At 39.2% G+C, this 20,317-nt stretch overlaps 1 protein-coding gene across 3 annotated transcripts in view; it reads right to left on the minus strand.

The window, feature by feature from the left end:
• LOC138662854 (oocyte zinc finger protein XlCOF22-like) overlaps nt 1–20,317 on the minus strand; it is a 234,776-nt gene that overhangs the window by 61,406 nt on the left and 153,053 nt on the right. Inside the window, exon 1 of one of the 3 annotated variants that reach the window (XM_069748837.1) lies at nt 5,610–5,801. The exons of the other annotated variants lie outside the window; for them this stretch is intronic. The gene's annotated coding sequence lies outside the window, so the exon portion shown is untranslated. Of the gene's footprint in view, nt 1–5,609; nt 5,802–20,317 lie in introns of those variants that run through there. 3 annotated transcript variants of the gene reach the window in all.

Below are 20,317 nucleotides of genomic sequence, written 5' to 3' on the forward strand. Positions count from 1 at the left end.
ACCCCTCAAGGTGCTCAAAACCACATTCAAGAAGTTTATTAACCCTTCAGGTGTTTAATAGGAATTTTTGGAATGTTTAAATAAAAATGAACATTTAACTTTTTTACACAAAAAATTTACTTCAGCTCCAATTTGTTTTATTTTACCAAGGGTAACAGGAGAAATTGGACCCAAAAAGTTGTTGTCCAATTTGTCCTGAGTACGCTGATACCCCATATGTGGCAGTAAACCACTGTTTGGGCGCATGGGAGAGCTCGGAAGGGAAGGAGCGCAGTTTGACTTTTCAATGCAAAATTGACAGAAATTGAGATGGGACGCCATGTTGCGTTTGGAGAGCCACTGATGTGCCTAAACATTGAAACCCCCCACAAGTGACACCATTTTGGAAAGTAGACCCCCTAAGGAACTTATCTAGAGGTGTGGTGAGCACTTTGACCCACCAAGTGCTTCACAGAAGTTTATAATGCAGAACCGTAAAAATAAAAAATCATATTTTTTCACAAAAATTATATTTTTGCCCCCAATTTTTTATTTTTCCAAGGGTAAGAGAAGAAATTGGACCTCAAAAGTTGTTGTCCAATTTGTCCCGAGTACGCTGATACCCCATATGTGGCAGTAAACCACTGTTTGGGCGCATGGGAGAGCTCGGAAGGGAAGGAGCGCCGTTTGACTTTTCAATGCAAAATTGACAGAAATTGAGATGGGACGCCATGTTGCGTTTGGAGAGCCACTGATGTGCCTAAACATTGAAACCCCCCACAAGTGACACCATTTTGGAAAGTAGACCCCCTAAGGAACTTATCTAGAGATGTGGTGAGCACTTTGACCCACCAAGTGCTTCACAGAAGTTTATAATGCAGAACCGTAAAAATAAAAAATCATATTTTTTCACAAAAATTATATTTTTGCCCCCAATTTTTTATTTTTCCAAGGGTAAGAGAAGAAATTGGACCTCAAAAGTTGTTGTCCAATTTGTCCCGAGTACGCTGATAACCCATATGTGGCAGTAAACCACTGTTTGGGCGCATGGGAGAGCTCGGAAGGGAAGGAGCGCCGTTTGACTTTTCAATGCAAAATTGACAGGAATTGAGATGGGACGCCATGTTGCGTTTGGAGAGCCACTGATGTGCCTAAACATTGAAACCCCCCACAAGTGACACCATTTTGGAAAGTAGACCCCCTAAGGAACTTATCTGGATGTGTGGTGAGCACTTTGACCCACCAAGGGCTTCACAGAAGTTTATAATGCAGAGCCATAAAAATAAAACAAAATTTTTTTCCCACAAAAATTATTTTTTAGCCCCCAGTTTTGTATTTTCCCTAGGGTAACAGGAGAAATTGGACCCCAAAAGTTGTTGTCCAATTTGTCCTGAGTACGCTGATACCCCATATGTGGGGGGGAACCACCGTTTGGGCGCATGGGAGGGTTCAGAAGGGAAGGAGCGCCATTTGGAATGCAGACTTAGATGGAATGGTCTGCAGGCGTCACATTGCGTTTGCAGAGCCCCTAATGTACCTAAACAGTAGAAACCCCCCACAAATGACACCATTTTGGAAAGTAGACCCCCTAAGGAACTCATCTTGATGTGTTGTGAGAGCTTTGAACCCCCAAGTATTTCACTACAGTTTATAACGCAGAGCCATGCAAATAAAAAATATTTTTTTTTTCCACAAAAATTATATTTTAGCCCCCAGTTTTGTATTTTTCCAAGGTTAGCAGGAGAAATTGGACCCTAAATGTTGTTGTCCAATTTGTCCTGAGTACACTGATACCCCATATGTGGGGGGGAACGACCGTTTGGGCGCATGGGAGGGTTCGGAAGGGAAGGAGCGCCATTTGGAATGCAGACTTAGATGGAATGGTCTGCAGGCGTCACATTGCGTTTGCAGAGCCCCTAATGTACCTAAACAGTAGAAACCCCCCACAAGTGACACCATTTTGGAAAGTAGACCCCCTAAGGAACTCATCTTGATGTGTTGTGAGAGCTTTGAACCCCCAAGTATTTCACTACAGTTTATAACGCAGAGCCATGCAAATAAAAAATATTTTTTTTTCCACAAAAATTATATTTTAGCCCCCAGTTTTGTATTTTTCCAAGGTTAGCAGGAGAAATTGGACCCTAAATGTTGTTGTCCAATTTGTCCTGAGTACGCTGATACCCGATATGTGGGGGGGGACCACCGTTTGGGCGCATGGGAGGGCTCGGAAGGGAAGGAGCATCATTTGGAATGCAGACTTAGATGGATTGGTCTGCAGGCGTCACATTGCGTTTGCAGGGCCCCTAATGTACCTAAACAGTAGAAACCCCCCACAAGTGACCCCATATTGGAAACTAGACCCCTCAATGAACTTATCTAGATGTGTTGTGAGAACTTTGAACCCCCAAGTGTTTCACTACAGTTTATAACGCAGAGCCGTGAAAATAAAAAATCTTTTTGTTTTCCCACAAAAATTATTTTTTAGCCCCCAGTTTTGTATTTTCCCAAGGGTAACAGGAGAAATTGGTCCACAAAAGTTGTTGTCCAATTGTCCCGAGTACGCTGATACCCCATATGTTGGGGTAAACCCCTGTTTGGGCACACAGGAGAGCTCGGAAGGGAAGGAGCACTGTTTTACTTTTTCAACGTAGAATTGGCTGGAATTGAGATCGGACGCCATGTCGTGTTTGGAGAGCCCCTGATGTGCCGAAACAGTGGAAACCCCCCAATTATAACTGAAACCCTAATCTAAACACACCCCTAACCCTAATTCCAACGGTAACCCTAACCACACCTCTAACCCTGACACACCCCTAACCCTAATCCCAACCCTATTCCCAACTGTAAATGTAATCTAAACCCTAACCCTAACTTTAGCCCCAACCCTAACTGTAGCCCCAACCCTAACCCTAGCCCTAACCCTAGCCCTAACCCTAGCCCTAACCCTAACCCTAGCCCTAGCCCTAACCCTAGCCCTAGCCCTAACCCTAGCCCTAACCCTAGCCCTAATGGGAAAATGGAAATAAATACATTTTTTTTTATTTTTCCCTAACTAAGGGGGTGATGAAGGGGGGTTTGATTTACTTTTATAGCGAGTTTTTTAGCGGATTTTTATGATTGGCAGCCGTCACACACACTGAAAGACCCTTTTTATTGCAAAAAATATTTTTTGCAATACCACATTTTGAGAGCTATAATTTTTCCATATTTTGGTCCACAGAGTCATGTGAGGTCTTGTTTTTTGCGGGACGAGTTGACGTTTTTATTGAAAACATTTTTGGGCACGTGACTTTTTTTATCGCTTTTTATTCCGATTTTTGTGAGGAAGAATGACCAAAAGCCAGCTATTCATGAATTTCTATTGGGGGAGGCGTTTATACCGTTCCGCGTTTGGTAAAATTGATAAATCAGTTTTATTCTTCGGGTCAGTACGATTACAGCGATACCTCATTTATATCATTTTTTTATGGTTTGGTGCTTTTATACGATAAAAACTATTTTACAGAAAAAATAATTATTTTTGCATCGCTTTATTCTCAGGACTATAACTTTTTTATTTTTTTGCTGATGATGCTGTATGGCGGCTCTTTTTTTGCGGGACAATATGACGCTTTCAGCGGTACCATGGTTATTTATATCTGTCCTTTTGATCGCGTGTTATTCCACTTTTTGTTCGGCGGTATGATAATAAAGCGTTGTTTTTTGCCTCGTTTTTTTTTTTTTTTTTCTTACGGTGTTTACTGAAGGGGTTAACTAGTGGGACAGTTTTATAGGTCGGGTCGTTACGGACGCGGCGATACTAAATATGTGCACTTTTATTGGTTTTTTTTTTATTTAGATGAAGAAATGTATTTATGGGAATAATATTTTTTTTTTTTTCATTATTTTGGAATATTTTTTTTTAATTTTTTTTACACATTTGGAAAAATTTTTTTTTACTTTTTTACTTTGTCCCAGGGGGGGACATCACAGATCAGTGATCTGACAGTTTGCACAACACTCTGTCAGATCACTGATCTGACATGCAGCGCTGCAGGCTTCACAGTGCCTGCTCTGAGCAGGCTCTGTGAAGCCACCTCCCTCCCTGCAGGACCCGGATCCGCGGCCATCTTGGATCCGGGGCTGGAGGGAGCAGGGAGGGAGGTGAGACCCTCGCAGCAACGCGATCACATCGCGTTGCTCCGGGGGTCTCAGGGAAGCCCGCAGGGAGCCCCCTCCCTGCGCGGTGCTTCCCTGCACCGCCGGCACATCGCGATCATCTTTGATCGCGGTGTGCCAGGGGTTAATGTGCCGGGGGCGGTCCGTGACCGCTCCTGGCACATAGTGCCGGATGTCAGCTGCGATAAGCAGCTGACACCCGGCCGCGATCGGCCGCGCTCCCCCCGTGAGCGCGGCCGATCGGCTATGACGTACTATCCCGTCCAGGGTCAGATAAGCCCAGGGCACCTCGACGGGATAGTACGTCTAAGGTCACAGAGGGGTTAAAGTTATGAATATGGACTCCACTCCCATAGGGGTGGAGCCGCATATTCATTTCTCTAATGAGCGGTAACGGTGACCGCTGATAGAGGAAGAGGCTGTGGCACCCGGAGACCAGCTGTCCGGGAGAAGGAGCGGGACGCTGGGAGCAGGTAAGTATCGCATATTCACCTGTCCCCGTTCCATCTTCCCGTCCTCTGGCTCTGACTGTGAAGGTCAGAGGGCGCGATGACACATATTATGTGCACGCCGCCCTCTGCCTGAAGTGTCAGTGCGGAGAGACGCCGGGACGAGACGCTGAGGAGCTGCAAGCAAGAGAGGTGAGTATGTGTTGTTTTTTTTTATTGCAGCAGCCGCAGCATTATATATACCGGTAGCACAGCTTTCTATGGAGCATCTATGGGGCAATAATGAACGGTGCAGAGCACTATATGGCACAGCTTTCTATGGCACATCTATGGGGCAATAATGAACGGTGCAGAGCACTATATGGCACAGTTTTATATGGCACAGCTTTCTATGGGGCAATAATGAACGGTGCAGAGCACTATATGGCACAGCTATCTATTGCACATCTATGGGGCAATAATGAACGACGTAGAGCACTATATGGCACAGTTTTATATGGCACAGCTTTCTATGGGGCAATAATGAACGGTGCAGAGCACTATATGGCAGAGCTTTCTATGGCACATCTATGGGGCAATAATGAACAATATGGAGCATTCTATATGGCACAGCTTTATATGGAGCATCTATGGGGCAATAATGAACGGTATGGAGCATCTATTTTTATTTTTTAAATTCACCGGTAGCTGCTGCATTTCCTACCCTAGGCTTATACTCGATTCAATAAGTTTTCCCAGTTTTGTGGCAAAATTAGGGGGGTCGGCTTATACTCGAGAATATACGGTATATAGGGGCCAGTAGTAATATACGGGGGCCAGTAGTAATATATGGGGGCACACGAGGGCCAGTAGTAATATATGGGAGCACACGGGGGCCACTAATACTAGTTAGGGCCACATAGAAGGACTTATGGCCCCTGTAGGTGAATATCACCATGTGGGGGAAGAAGGGAGAATTCTTACAGTGGCCGATACACAGGGGAGGACATTACTGTCTGGAGAAAAAGAGGAAAACGCACTCACTGCACAGACACAGCCAGGACTCCAAGGTGTGAATAAGCGCTATAGTGAGGGGGCGGAGTATGGAGGCGATATAGGAGGAGGAATCCCCCACAAGGAGGAAGACGAGGACTGCGCAGACTCCACCTGCAGAGCCGCACACCGGGAATACACGGGGAGGAAGGAGCTTCTAGCGTGGAGGATCCTGGGAGAGATGACGTCAGGGGAAGGGGCGGTGCTACGCTCACTCTGAACTTGCTACACAGAGGCAGCAAAGATCGCATTCCCTGAGGCCCCTGATCACGTGACCTTTGACTCCTCCCCCTGTGACCTCATCACAGGTCCTGTGCGCACAGAGCAGCCATATATGTGGGACAGACTAAAATGCATATTGGGATGATGGGCTGCAATACTAGACTCGACCACGAGATGGCAGCACATTTTACAAATGCAGCCCAGGAAATGACTTCTTGTAATATAGCAAGAAGGGAATTCAATGGAAATACTTAAAGGGAACCTGTCACCCCGTTTTTTGAGATTGAGATATAAATACTGTTAAATAGGGCCTGCGCTGTGCGTTACTATAGTGTATGTAGTGTACCCTGATTCCCCATGTATGCTGAGAAATACATTACCAAAGTCGCCGTTTTCACCTGTCAATCAGGCTGGTCAGGTCGCGTGGGTGTGTTCACAGCGCTCTTTTCTTCCCCAGCTTTCCGTTGGTGGCGTAGTGGTGTGCGCATGTCCAAGGTCCGGATTCCCTGCGCCCACGTGAAGACACAGCGCGCGATCTGCGCTGTCATCCCTTTCATCGGTGGGGCGGCCATCTTCCTGGGGCCGCGCGTGCGCAGATGTACTGCTCTGCTGCACGGGGCTTCAGGAAAATGGCCGCGGGATGCCGCGCGAGCGCAGAATAGATCGCGGCGGCCATTTTCCCAAAGCTGAGTTTGCATCTCGGCTTTGGGAAAATGGCCGCCGCGATCTCTTCTGCGCACGCGCGGCATCCCGCGGCCATTTTCCTGAAACCCCGTGCAGCAGAGCACTACATCTGCGCACTCGCGGCCCCAGGAAGATGGCCGCCCCCACCGATGAAAGGGATGACAGCGCAGATCGCGCGCTGTGTCTTCACGTGGGCGCAGGGAATCCGGACCTTGGACATGCGCACACCACTACGCCACCAACGGAAAGCTGGGGAAGAAAAGAGCGCTGTGAACACGCCCACCCGACCTGACCAGCCTGATTGACAGGTGAAAACGGCGACTTTGGTAATGTATTTCTCAGCATACATGGGGAATCAGGGTACACTACATACACTATAGTAACGCACAGCGCAGGCCCTATTTAACAGTATTTATATCTCAATCTCAAAAAACGGGGTGACAGGTTCCCTTTAAATGAATCAGAACATCCACAGGGCTGGATTAAAGTTTAATAATAGAACCAGGGAAAAAAGATTGTAACTATATGGGATTATGTGTAGAATATCGGGTTACACACGCCTGGTGATATATCTCATCAACATCTCATAGGAATATGGGTATAATTATTGTTCTGTATGGGGATTATGGGAGAAATATCACAAATACACATGCCCAGGAACATAATTCATCTACTTCTGATAGGAATATGGGTAAATCTATTGATCTGTATGGGGATTATGGGTGAAATATCACAAATACACATGCCCATGAACATATTTCATCTACTTCTGATAGGAATATGGGTATAATTATTGTTCTGTATGGGGATTATGGGTGAAATATCACAAATACACATGCCCAGAACATACTTCATCTACTTCTGATAGGAATATGAGTATAATTATTGTTCTGTATGGGGATTATGGGTGAAATATCACAAATACACATGCCCAGAACATACTTCATCTACTTCTGATAGGAATATGAGTATAATTATTGTTCTGTATGGGGATTATGGGTGAAATATCACAAATACACATGCCCAGGAACATACTTCATCTACTTCTGATAGGAATATGGGTATAACTATTGTTCTGTATGGGGATTATGGGTGAAATATCACAAATACACATGCTCAGGAACATATTTCATCTACTTCTGATAGGAATATGGGTATAATTATTGTTCTGTATGGGGATTATAGGTGAAATATCACAAATACACATGCCCAGGAACATATTTCATCTACTTCTGATAGGAATATGGGTATAATTATTGTTCTGTATGGGGATTATGGGTGAAATATCACAAATACACATGCCCAGGAACATATTTCATCTACTTCTGATAGGAATATGGGTATAATTATTGTTCTGTATGGGGATTATAGGTGAAATATCACAAATACACATGCCCAGGAACATATTTCATCTACTTCTGATAGGAATATGGGTATAATTATTGTTCTGTATGGGGATTATGGGTGAAATATCACAAATACACATGCCCAGGAACATACTTCATCTACTTCTGATAGGAATATGGGTATATCTATTGTTCTGTATGGGGATTATGGGTGAAATATCACAAATACACATGCTCAGGGACATACTTCATCTACTTCTGATAGGAATATGGGTATAATTATTGTTCTGTATGGGGATTATGGGTGAAATATCACAAATGCACATGCCCAGGAACATATTTCATCTACTTCTGATAGGAATATGGGTATAATTATTGTTCTGTATGGGGATTATGGGTGAAATATCACAAATACACATGCCCAGGAACATATTTCATCTACTTCTGATAGGAATATGGGTATAATTATTGTTCTGTATGGGGATTATGGGTGAAATATCACAAATACACATGCCCAGGAACATACTTCATCTACTTCTGATAGGAATATGGGTATATCTATTGTTCTGTATGGGGATTATGGGTGAAATATCACAAATACACATGTCCAGGAACATACTTCATCTACTTCTGATAGGAATATGGGTATAATTATTGATCTGTCTGGGGATTATGGGTGAAATATCACAAATACACATGCCCAGGAACATACTTCATCTACTTCTGATAGGAATATGGGTATATCTATTGTTCTGTATGGGGATTATGGGTGAAATATCACAAATACACATGCTCAGGGACATACTTCATCTACTTCTGATAGGAATATGGGTATAATTATTGTTCTGTATGGGGATTATGGGTGAAATATCACAAATACACATGCCCAGGAACATATTTCATCTACTTCTGATAGGAATATGGGTATATCTATTGATCTGTATGGGGATTATGGGTGAAATATCACAAATACACATGCCCAGGAACATATTTCATCTACTTCTGATAGGAATATGGGTATATCTATTGATCTGTATGGGGATTATGGGTGAAATATCACAAATACACATGCTCAGGAACATACTTCATCTACTTCTGATAGGAATATGGGTATATCTATTGATCTGTATGGGGATTATGGGTGAAATATCACAAATACACATGCTCAGGGACATACTTCATCTACTTCTGATAGGAATATGGGTATAATTATTGTTCTGTATGGGGATTATGGGTGAAATATCACAAATACACATGCCCAGGAACATATTTCATCTACTTCTGATAGGAATATGGGTATAATTATTGTTCTGTATGGGGATTATGGGTGAAATATCACAAATACACATGCCCAGGAACATATTTCATCTACTTCTGATAGGAATATGGGTATATCTATTGATCTGTATGGGGATTATGGGTGAAATATCACAAATACACATGCTCAGGAACATACTTCATCTACTTCTGATAGGAATATGGGTATATCTATTGATCTGTATGGGGATTATGGGTGAAATATCACAAATACACATGCTCAGGGACATACTTCATCTACTTCTGATAGGAATATGGGTATAATTATTGTTCTGTATGGGGATTATGGGTGAAATATCACAAATACACATGCCCAGGAACATATTTCATCTACTTCTGATAGGAATATGGGTATATCTATTGATCTGTATGGGGATTATGGGTGAAATATCACAAACACACATGCTCAGGGACATACTTCATCTACTTCTGATAGGAATATGGGTATAATTATTGTTCTGTATGGGGATTATGGGTGAAATATCACAAATACACATGCTCAGGAAAATACTTCATCTACTTCTGATAGGAATATGGGTATAATTATTGTTCTGTATGGGGATTATGGGTGAAATATCACAAATACACATGCCCAGGAACATATTTCATCTACTTCTGATAGGAATATGGGTATAATTATTGTTCTGTATGGGGATTATAGGTGAAATATCACAAATACACATGCCCAGGAACATATTTCATCTACTTCTGATAGGAATATGGGTATAATTATTGTTCTGTATGGGGATTATGGGTGAAATATCACAAATACACATGCCCAGGAACATACTTCATCTACTTCTGATAGGAATATGGGTATATCTATTGTTCTGTATGGGGATTATGGGTGAAATATCACAAATACACATGCTCAGGGACATACTTCATCTACTTCTGATAGGAATATGGGTATAATTATTGTTCTGTATGGGGATTATGGGTGAAATATCACAAATGCACATGCCCAGGAACATATTTCATCTACTTCTGATAGGAATATGGGTATAATTATTGTTCTGTATGGGGATTATGGGTGAAATATCACAAATACACATGCCCAGGAACATATTTCATCTACTTCTGATAGGAATATGGGTATAATTATTGTTCTGTATGGGGATTATGGGTGAAATATCACAAATACACATGCCCAGGAACATACTTCATCTACTTCTGATAGGAATATGGGTATATCTATTGTTCTGTATGGGGATTATGGGTGAAATATCACAAATACACATGTCCAGGAACATACTTCATCTACTTCTGATAGGAATATGGGTATAATTATTGATCTGTCTGGGGATTATGGGTGAAATATCACAAATACACATGCCCAGGAACATACTTCATCTACTTCTGATAGGAATATGGGTATATCTATTGTTCTGTATGGGGATTATGGGTGAAATATCACAAATACACATGCTCAGGGACATACTTCATCTACTTCTGATAGGAATATGGGTATAATTATTGTTCTGTATGGGGATTATGGGTGAAATATCACAAATACACATGCCCAGGAACATATTTCATCTACTTCTGATAGGAATATGGGTATATCTATTGATCTGTATGGGGATTATGGGTGAAATATCACAAATACACATGCTCAGGAACATACTTCATCTACTTCTGATAGGAATATGGGTATATCTATTGATCTGTATGGGGATTATGGGTGAAATATCACAAATACACATGCTCAGGGACATACTTCATCTACTTCTGATAGGAATATGGGTATAATTATTGTTCTGTATGGGGATTATGGGTGAAATATCACAAATACACATGCCCAGGAACATATTTCATCTACTTCTGATAGGAATATGGGTATAATTATTGTTCTGTATGGGGATTATGGGTGAAATATCACAAATACACATGCCCAGGAACATATTTCATCTACTTCTGATAGGAATATGGGTATATCTATTGATCTGTATGGGGATTATGGGTGAAATATCACAAATACACATGCTCAGGAACATACTTCATCTACTTCTGATAGGAATATGGGTATATCTATTGATCTGTATGGGGATTATGGGTGAAATATCACAAATACACATGCTCAGGGACATACTTCATCTACTTCTGATAGGAATATGGGTATAATTATTGTTCTGTATGGGGATTATGGGTGAAATATCACAAATACACATGCCCAGGAACATATTTCATCTACTACTGATAGGAATATGGGTATATCTATTGATCTGTATGGGGATTATGGGTGAAATATCACAAACACACATGCTCAGGGACATACTTCATCTACTTCTGATAGGAATATGGGTATAATTATTGTTCTGTATGGGGATTATGGGTGAAATATCACAAATACACATGCCCAGGAATATATTTCATCTACTTCTGATAGGAATATGGGTATAATTATTGTTCTGTATGGGGATTATGGGTGAAATATCACAAATACACATGCCCAGGAACATATTTCATCTACTTCTGATAGGAATATGGGTATAACTATTTTTCTGTATGGGGATTATGGGTGAAATATCACAAATACACATGCCCAGGAACATACTTCATCTACTTCTGATAGGAATATGGGTATATCTATTGTTCTGTATGGGGATTATGGGTGAAATATCACAAATACACATGCTCAGGGACATACTTCATCTACTTCTGATAGGAATATGGGTATAATTATTGTTCTGTATGGGGATTATGGGTGAAATATCACAAATACACATGCCCAGGAACATACTTCATCTACTTCTGATAGGAATATGGGTATATCTATTGATCTGTATGGGGATTATGGGTGAAATATCACAAATACACATGCCCAGGAACATACCGTATATACTTCTGATAGGAATATGGGTATAATTATTGTTCTGTATGGGGATTATGGGTGAAATATCACAAATACACATGCCCAGGAACATATTTCATCTACTTCTGATAGGAATATGGGTATATCTATTGATCTGTATGGGGATTATGGGTGAAATATCACAAATACACATGCTCAGGAACATACTTCATCTACTTCTGATAGGAATATGGGTATATCTATTGATCTGTATGGGGATTATGGGTGAAATATCACAAATACACATGCTCAGGGACATACTTCATCTACTTCTGATAGGAATATGGGTATAATTATTGTTCTGTATGGGGATTATGGGTGAAATATCACAAATACACATGCCCAGGAACATACTTCATCTAGTTCTGATAGGAATATGGGTATAACTATTGTTCTGTATGGGGATTATGGGTGAAATATCACAAATACACATGCTCGGGAACATACTTCATCTACTTCTGATAGGAATATGGGTATAATTATTGTTCTGTATGGGGATTATGGGTGAAATATCACAAATACACATGCCCAGGAACATACTTCATCTACTTCTGATAGGAATATGGGTATATCTATTGTTCTGTATGGGGATTATGGGTGAAATATCACAAATACACATGTCCAGGAACATACTTCATCTACTTCTGATAGGAATATGGGTATAATTATTGATCTGTCTGGGGATTATGGGTGAAATATCACAAATACACATGCCTAGGAACATACTTCATCTACTTCTGATAGGAATATGGGTATATCTATTGTTCTGTATGGGGATTATGGGTGAAATATCACAAATACACATGCTCAGGGACATACTTCATCTACTTCTGATAGGAATATGGGTATATCTATTGTTCTGTATGGGGATTATGGGTGAAATATCACAAATACACATGCTCAGGGACATACTTCATCTACTTCTGATAGGAATATGGGTATAATTATTGTTCTGTATGGGGATTATGGGTGAAATATCACAAATGCACATGCCCAGGAACATATTTCATCTACTTCTGATAGGAATATGGGTATAATTATTGTTCTGTATGGGGATTATGGGTGAAATATCACAAATACACATGCCCAGGAACATATTTCATCTACTTCTGATAGGAATATGGGTATATCTATTGATCTGTATGGGGATTATGGGTGAAATATCACAAACACACATGCTCAGGGACATACTTCATCTACTTCTGATAGGAATATGGGTATAATTATTGTTCTGTATGGGGATTATGGGTGAAATATCACAAATACACATGCCCAGGGACATATTTCATCTACTTCTGATAGGAATATGGGTATAATTATTGTTCTGTATGGGGATTATGGGTGAAATATCACAAATACACATGCCCAGGAACATACTTCATCTACTTCTGATAGGAATATGGGTATATCTATTGTTCTGTATGGGGATTATGGGTGAAATATCACAAATACACATGCTCAGGGACATACTTCATCTACTTCTGATAGGAATATGGGTATATCTATTGTTCTGTATGGGGATTATGGGTGAAATATCACAAACACACATGCTCAGGGACATACTTCATCTACTTCTGATAGGAATATGGGTATAATTATTGTTCTGTATGGGGATTATGGGTGAAATATCACAAATACACATGCCCAGGGACATATTTCATCTACTTCTGATAGGAATATGGGTATAATTATTGTTCTGTATGGGGATTATGGGTGAAATATCACAAATACACATGCCCAGGAACATACTTCATCTACTTCTGATAGGAATATGGGTATATCTATTGTTCTGTATGGGGATTATGGGTGAAATATCACAAATACACATGCTCAGGGACATACTTCATCTACTTCTGATAGGAATATGGGTATAATTATTGTTCTGTATGGGGATTATGGGTGAAATATCACAAATACACATGCCCAGGAACATACTTCATCTACTTCTGATAGGAATATGGGTATATCTATTGATCTGTATGGGGATTATGGGTGAAATATCACAAATACACATGCCCAGGAACATACTGTATATACTTCTGATAGGAATATGGGTATAATTATTGTTCTGTATGGGGATTATGGGTGAAATATCACAAATACACATGCCCAGGAACATATTTCATCTACTTCTGATAGGAATATGGGTATATCTATTGATCTGTATGGGGATTATGGGTGAAATATCACAAATACACATGCTCAGGAACATACTTCATCTACTTCTGATAGGAATATGGGTATATCTATTGATCTGTATGGGGATTATGGGTGAAATATCACAAATACACATGCTCAGGGACATACTTCATCTACTTCTGATAGGAATATGGGTATATCTATTGATCTGTATGGGGATTATGGGTGAAATATCACAAACACACATGCTCAGGGACATACTTCATCTACTTCTGATAGGAATATGGGTATAATTATTGTTCTGTATGGGGATTATGGGTGAAATATCACAAACACACATGCTCAGGGACATACTTCATCTACTTCTGATAGGAATATGGGTATAATTATTGTTCTGTATGGGGATTATGGGTGAAATATCACAAATACACATGCCCAGGAACATACTTCATCTACTTCTGATAGGAATATGGGTATAATTATTGATCTGTATGGGGATTATGGGTGAAATATCACAAATACACATGCCCAGGAACATATTTCATCTACTTCTGATAGGAATATGGGTATATCTATTGTTCTGTATGGGGATTATGGGTGAAATATCACAAATACACATGCCCAGGAACATACTTCATCTACTTCTGATAGGAATATGGGTATAACTATTGTTCTGTATGGGGATTATGGGTGAAATATCACAAATACACATGCCCAGGAACATACTTCATCTACTTCTGATAGGAATATGGGTATAATTATTGTTCTGTATGGGGATTATGGGTGAAATATCACAAATACACATGCCCAGGAACATATTTCATCTACTTCTGATAGGAATATGGGTATATCTATTGTTCTGTATGGGGATTATGGGTGAAATATCACAAATACACATGTCCAGGAACATACTTCATCTACTTCTGATAGGAATATGGGTATAATTATTGATCTCTCTGGGGATTATGGGTGAAATATCACAAATACACATGCTCATGAACATACTTCATCTACTTCTGATAGGAATATGGGTATATCTATTGATCTGTATAGGGATTATGGGTGAAATATCACAAATACACATGGTCAGGAAAATACTTCATCTACTTCTGATAGGAATATGGGTATAATTATTGTTCTGTATGGGGATTATGGGTGAAATATCACAAATACACATGCCCAGGAACATATTTCATCTACTTCTGATAGGAATATGGGTATAATTATTGTTCTGTATGGGGATTATGGGTGAAATATCACAAATACACATGCCCAGGAACATATTTCATCTACTTCTGATAGGAATATGGGTATAATTATTGTTCTGTATGGGGATTATAGGTGAAATATCACAAATACACATGCCCAGGAACATATTTCATCTACTTCTGATAGGAATATGGGTATATCTATTGTTCTGTATGGGGATTATGGGTTAAATATCACAAATACACATGCTCAGGAACATACTTCATCTACTTCTGATAGGAATATGAGTATAATTATTGTTCTGTATGGGGATTATGGGTGAAATATCACAAATACACATGCCCAGGAACATACTTCATCTACTTCTGATAGGAATATGGGTATATCTATTGTTCTGTATGGGGATTATGAGTGAAATATCACAAATACACATGCTCAGGGACATACTTCATCTACTTCTGATAGGAATATGGGTATATCTATTGTTCTGTATGGGGATTATGGGTGAAATATCACAAATACACATGCCCAGGAACATACTTCATCTACTTCTGATAGGAATATGGGTATAATTATTGTTCTGTATGGGGATTATGGGTGAAATATCACAAATACACAAGCCCAGGAACATACTTCATCTACTTCTGATAGGAATATGGGTATAACTATTGTTCTGTATGAGGCTTATGGGTGAAATATCACAAATACACATGCCCAGGAATATATTTCATCTACTTCTGATAGGAATATGGGTATAATTATTGTTCTGTATGGGGATTATGGGTGAAATATCACAAATACACATGCCCAGGAACATATTTCATCTACTTCTGATAGGAATATGGGTATATCTATTGATCTGTATGGGGATTATGGGTGAAATATCACAAATACACATGCTCAGGAACATACTTCATCTACTTCTGATAGGAATATGGGTATATCTATTGATCTGTATGGGGATTATGGGTGAAATATCACAAATACACATGCTCAGGGACATACTTCATCTACTTCTGATAGGAATATGGGTATAATTATTGTTCTGTATGGGGATTATGGGTGAAATATCACAAATACACATGCCCAGGAACATATTTCATCTACTTCTGATAGGAATATGGGTATAATTATTGTTCTGTATGGGGATTATGGGTGAAATATCACAAACACACATGCTCAGGGACATACTTCATCTACTTCTGATAGGAATATGGGTATAATTATTGTTCTGTATGGGGATTATGGGTGAAATATCACAAATACACATGCCCAGGAACATACTTCATCTACTTCTGATAGGAATATGGGTATAACTATTGTTCTGTATGGGGATTATGGGTGAAATATCACAAATACACATGCTCAGGAACATATTTCATCTACTTCTGATAGGAATATGGGTATAATTATTGTTCTGTATGGGGATTATAGGTGAAATATCACAAATACACATGCCCAGGAACATATTTCATCTACTTCTGATAGGAATATGGGTATAATTATTGTTCTGTATGGGGATTATGGGTGAAATATCACAAATACACATGCCCAGGAACATATTTCATCTACTTCTGATAGGAATATGGGTATAATTATTGTTCTGTATGGGGATTATAGGTGAAATATCACAAATACACATGCCCAGGAACATATTTCATCTACTTCTGATAGGAATATGGGTATAATTATTGTTCTGTATGGGGATTATGGGTGAAATATCACAAATACACATGCCCAGGAACATACTTCATCTACTTCTGATAGGAATATGGGTATATCTATTGTTCTGTATGGGGATTATGGGTGAAATATCACAAATACACATGCTCAGGGACATACTTCATCTACTTCTGATAGGAATATGGGTATAATTATTGTTCTGTATGGGGATTATGGGTGAAATATCACAAATGCACATGCCCAGGAACATATTTCATCTACTTCTGATAGGAATATGGGTATAATTATTGTTCTGTATGGGGATTATGGGTGAAATATCACAAATACACATGCCCAGGAACATATTTCATCTACTTCTGATAGGAATATGGGTATAATTATTGTTCTGTATGGGGATTATGGGTGAAATATCACAAATACACATGCCCAGGAACATACTTCATCTACTTCTGATAGGAATATGGGTATATCTATTGTTCTGTATGGGGATTATGGGTGAAATATCACAAATACACATGTCCAGGAACATACTTCATCTACTTCTGATAGGAATATGGGTATAATTATTGATCTGTCTGGGGATTATGGGTGAAATATCACAAATACACATGCCCAGGAACATACTTCATCTACTTCTGATAGGAATATGGGTATATCTATTGTTCTGTATGGGGATTATGGGTGAAATATCACAAATACACATGCTCAGGGACATACTTCATCTACTTCTGATAGGAATATGGGTATAATTATTGTTCTGTATGGGGATTATGGGTGAAATATCACAAATACACATGCCCAGGAACATATTTCATCTACTTCTGATAGGAATATGGGTATATCTATTGATCTGTATGGGGATTATGGGTGAAATATCACAAATACACATGCCCAGGAACATATTTCATCTACTTCTGATAGGAATATGGGTATATCTATTGATCTGTATGGGGATTATGGGTGAAATATCACAAATACACATGCTCAGGAACATACTTCATCTACTTCTGATAGGAATATGGGTATATCTATTGATCTGTATGGGGATTATGGGTGAAATATCACAAATACACATGCTCAGGGACATACTTCATCTACTTCTGATAGGAATATGGGTATAATTATTGTTCTGTATGGGGATTATGGGTGAAATATCACAAATACACATGCCCAGGAACATATTTCATCTACTTCTGATAGGAATATGGGTATAATTATTGTTCTGTATGGGGATTATGGGTGAAATATCACAAATACACATGCCCAGGAACATATTTCATCTACTTCTGATAGGAATATGGGTATATCTATTGATCTGTATGGGGATTATGGGTGAAATATCACAAATACACATGCTCAGGAACATACTTCATCTACTTCTGATAGGAATATGGGTATATCTATTGATCTGTATGGGGATTATGGGTGAAATATCACAAATACACATGCTCAGGGACATACTTCATCTACTTCTGATAGGAATATGGGTATAATTATTGTTCTGTATGGGGATTATGGGTGAAATATCACAAATACACATGCCCAGGAACATATTTCATCTACTTCTGATAGGAATATGGGTATATCTATTGATCTGTATGGGGATTATGGGTGAAATATCACAAACACACATGCTCAGGGACATACTTCATCTACTTCTGATAGGAATATGGGTATAATTATTGTTCTGTATGGGGATTATGGGTGAAATATCACAAATACACATGCTCAGGAAAATACTTCATCTACTTCTGATAGGAATATGGGTATAATTATTGTTCTGTATGGGGATTATGGGTGAAATATCACAAATACACATGCCCAGGAACATATTTCATCTACTTCTGATAGGAATATGGGTATAATTATTGTTCTGTATGGGGATTATAGGTGAAATATCACAAATACACATGCCCAGGAACATATTTCATCTACTTCTGATAGGAATATGGGTATAATTATTGTTCTGTATGGGGATTATGGGTGAAATATCACAAATACACATGCCCAGGAACATACTTCATCTACTTCTGATAGGAATATGGGTATATCTATTGTTCTGTATGGGGATTATGGGTGAAATATCACAAATACACATGCTCAGGGACATACTTCATCTACTTCTGATAGGAATATGGGTATAATTATTGTTCTGTATGGGGATTATGGGTGAAATATCACAAATGCACATGCCCAGGAACATATTTCATCTACTTCTGATAGGAATATGGGTATAATTATTGTTCTGTATGGGGATTATGGGTGAAATATCACAAATACACATGCCCAGGAACATATTTCATCTACTTCTGATAGGAATATGGGTATAATTATTGTTCTGTATGGGGATTATGGGTGAAATATCACAAATACACATGCCCAGGAACATACTTCATCTACTTCTGATAGGAATATGGGTATATCTATTGTTCTGTATGGGGATTATGGGTGAAATATCACAAATACACATGTCCAGGAACATACTTCATCTACTTCTGATAGGAATATGGGTATAATTATTGATCTGTCTGGGGATTATGGGTGAAATATCACAAATACACATGCCCAGGAACATACTTCATCTACTTCTGATAGGAATATGGGTATATCTATTGTTCTGTATGGGGATTATGGGTGAAATATCACAAATACACATGCTCAGGGACATACTTCATCTACTTCTGATAGGAATATGGGTATAATTATTGTTCTGTATGGGGATTATGGGTGAAATATCACAAATACACATGCCCAGGAACATATTTCATCTACTTCTGATAGGAATATGGGTATATCTATTGATCTGTATGGGGATTATGGGTGAAATATCACAAATACACATGCTCAGGAACATACTTCATCTACTTCTGATAGGAATATGGGTATATCTATTGATCTGTATGGGGATTATGGGTGAAATATCACAAATACACATGCTCAGGGACATACTTCATCTACTTCTGATAGGAATATGGGTATAATTATTGTTCTGTATGGGGATTATGGGTGAAATATCACAAATACACATGCCCAGGAACATATTTCATCTACTTCTGATAGGAATATGGGTATAATTATTGTTCTGTATGGGGATTATGGGTGAAATATCACAAATACACATGCCCAGGAACATATTTCATCTACTTCTGATAGGAATATGGGTATATCTATTGATCTGTATGGGGATTATGGGTGAAATATCACAAATACACATGCTCAGGAACATACTTCATCTACTTCTGATA

Source organism: Ranitomeya imitator, chromosome 2 (assembly GCF_032444005.1).
Source record: "Ranitomeya imitator isolate aRanImi1 chromosome 2, aRanImi1.pri, whole genome shotgun sequence".
Classification (NCBI taxonomy): domain Eukaryota; kingdom Metazoa; phylum Chordata; class Amphibia; order Anura; family Dendrobatidae; genus Ranitomeya; species Ranitomeya imitator.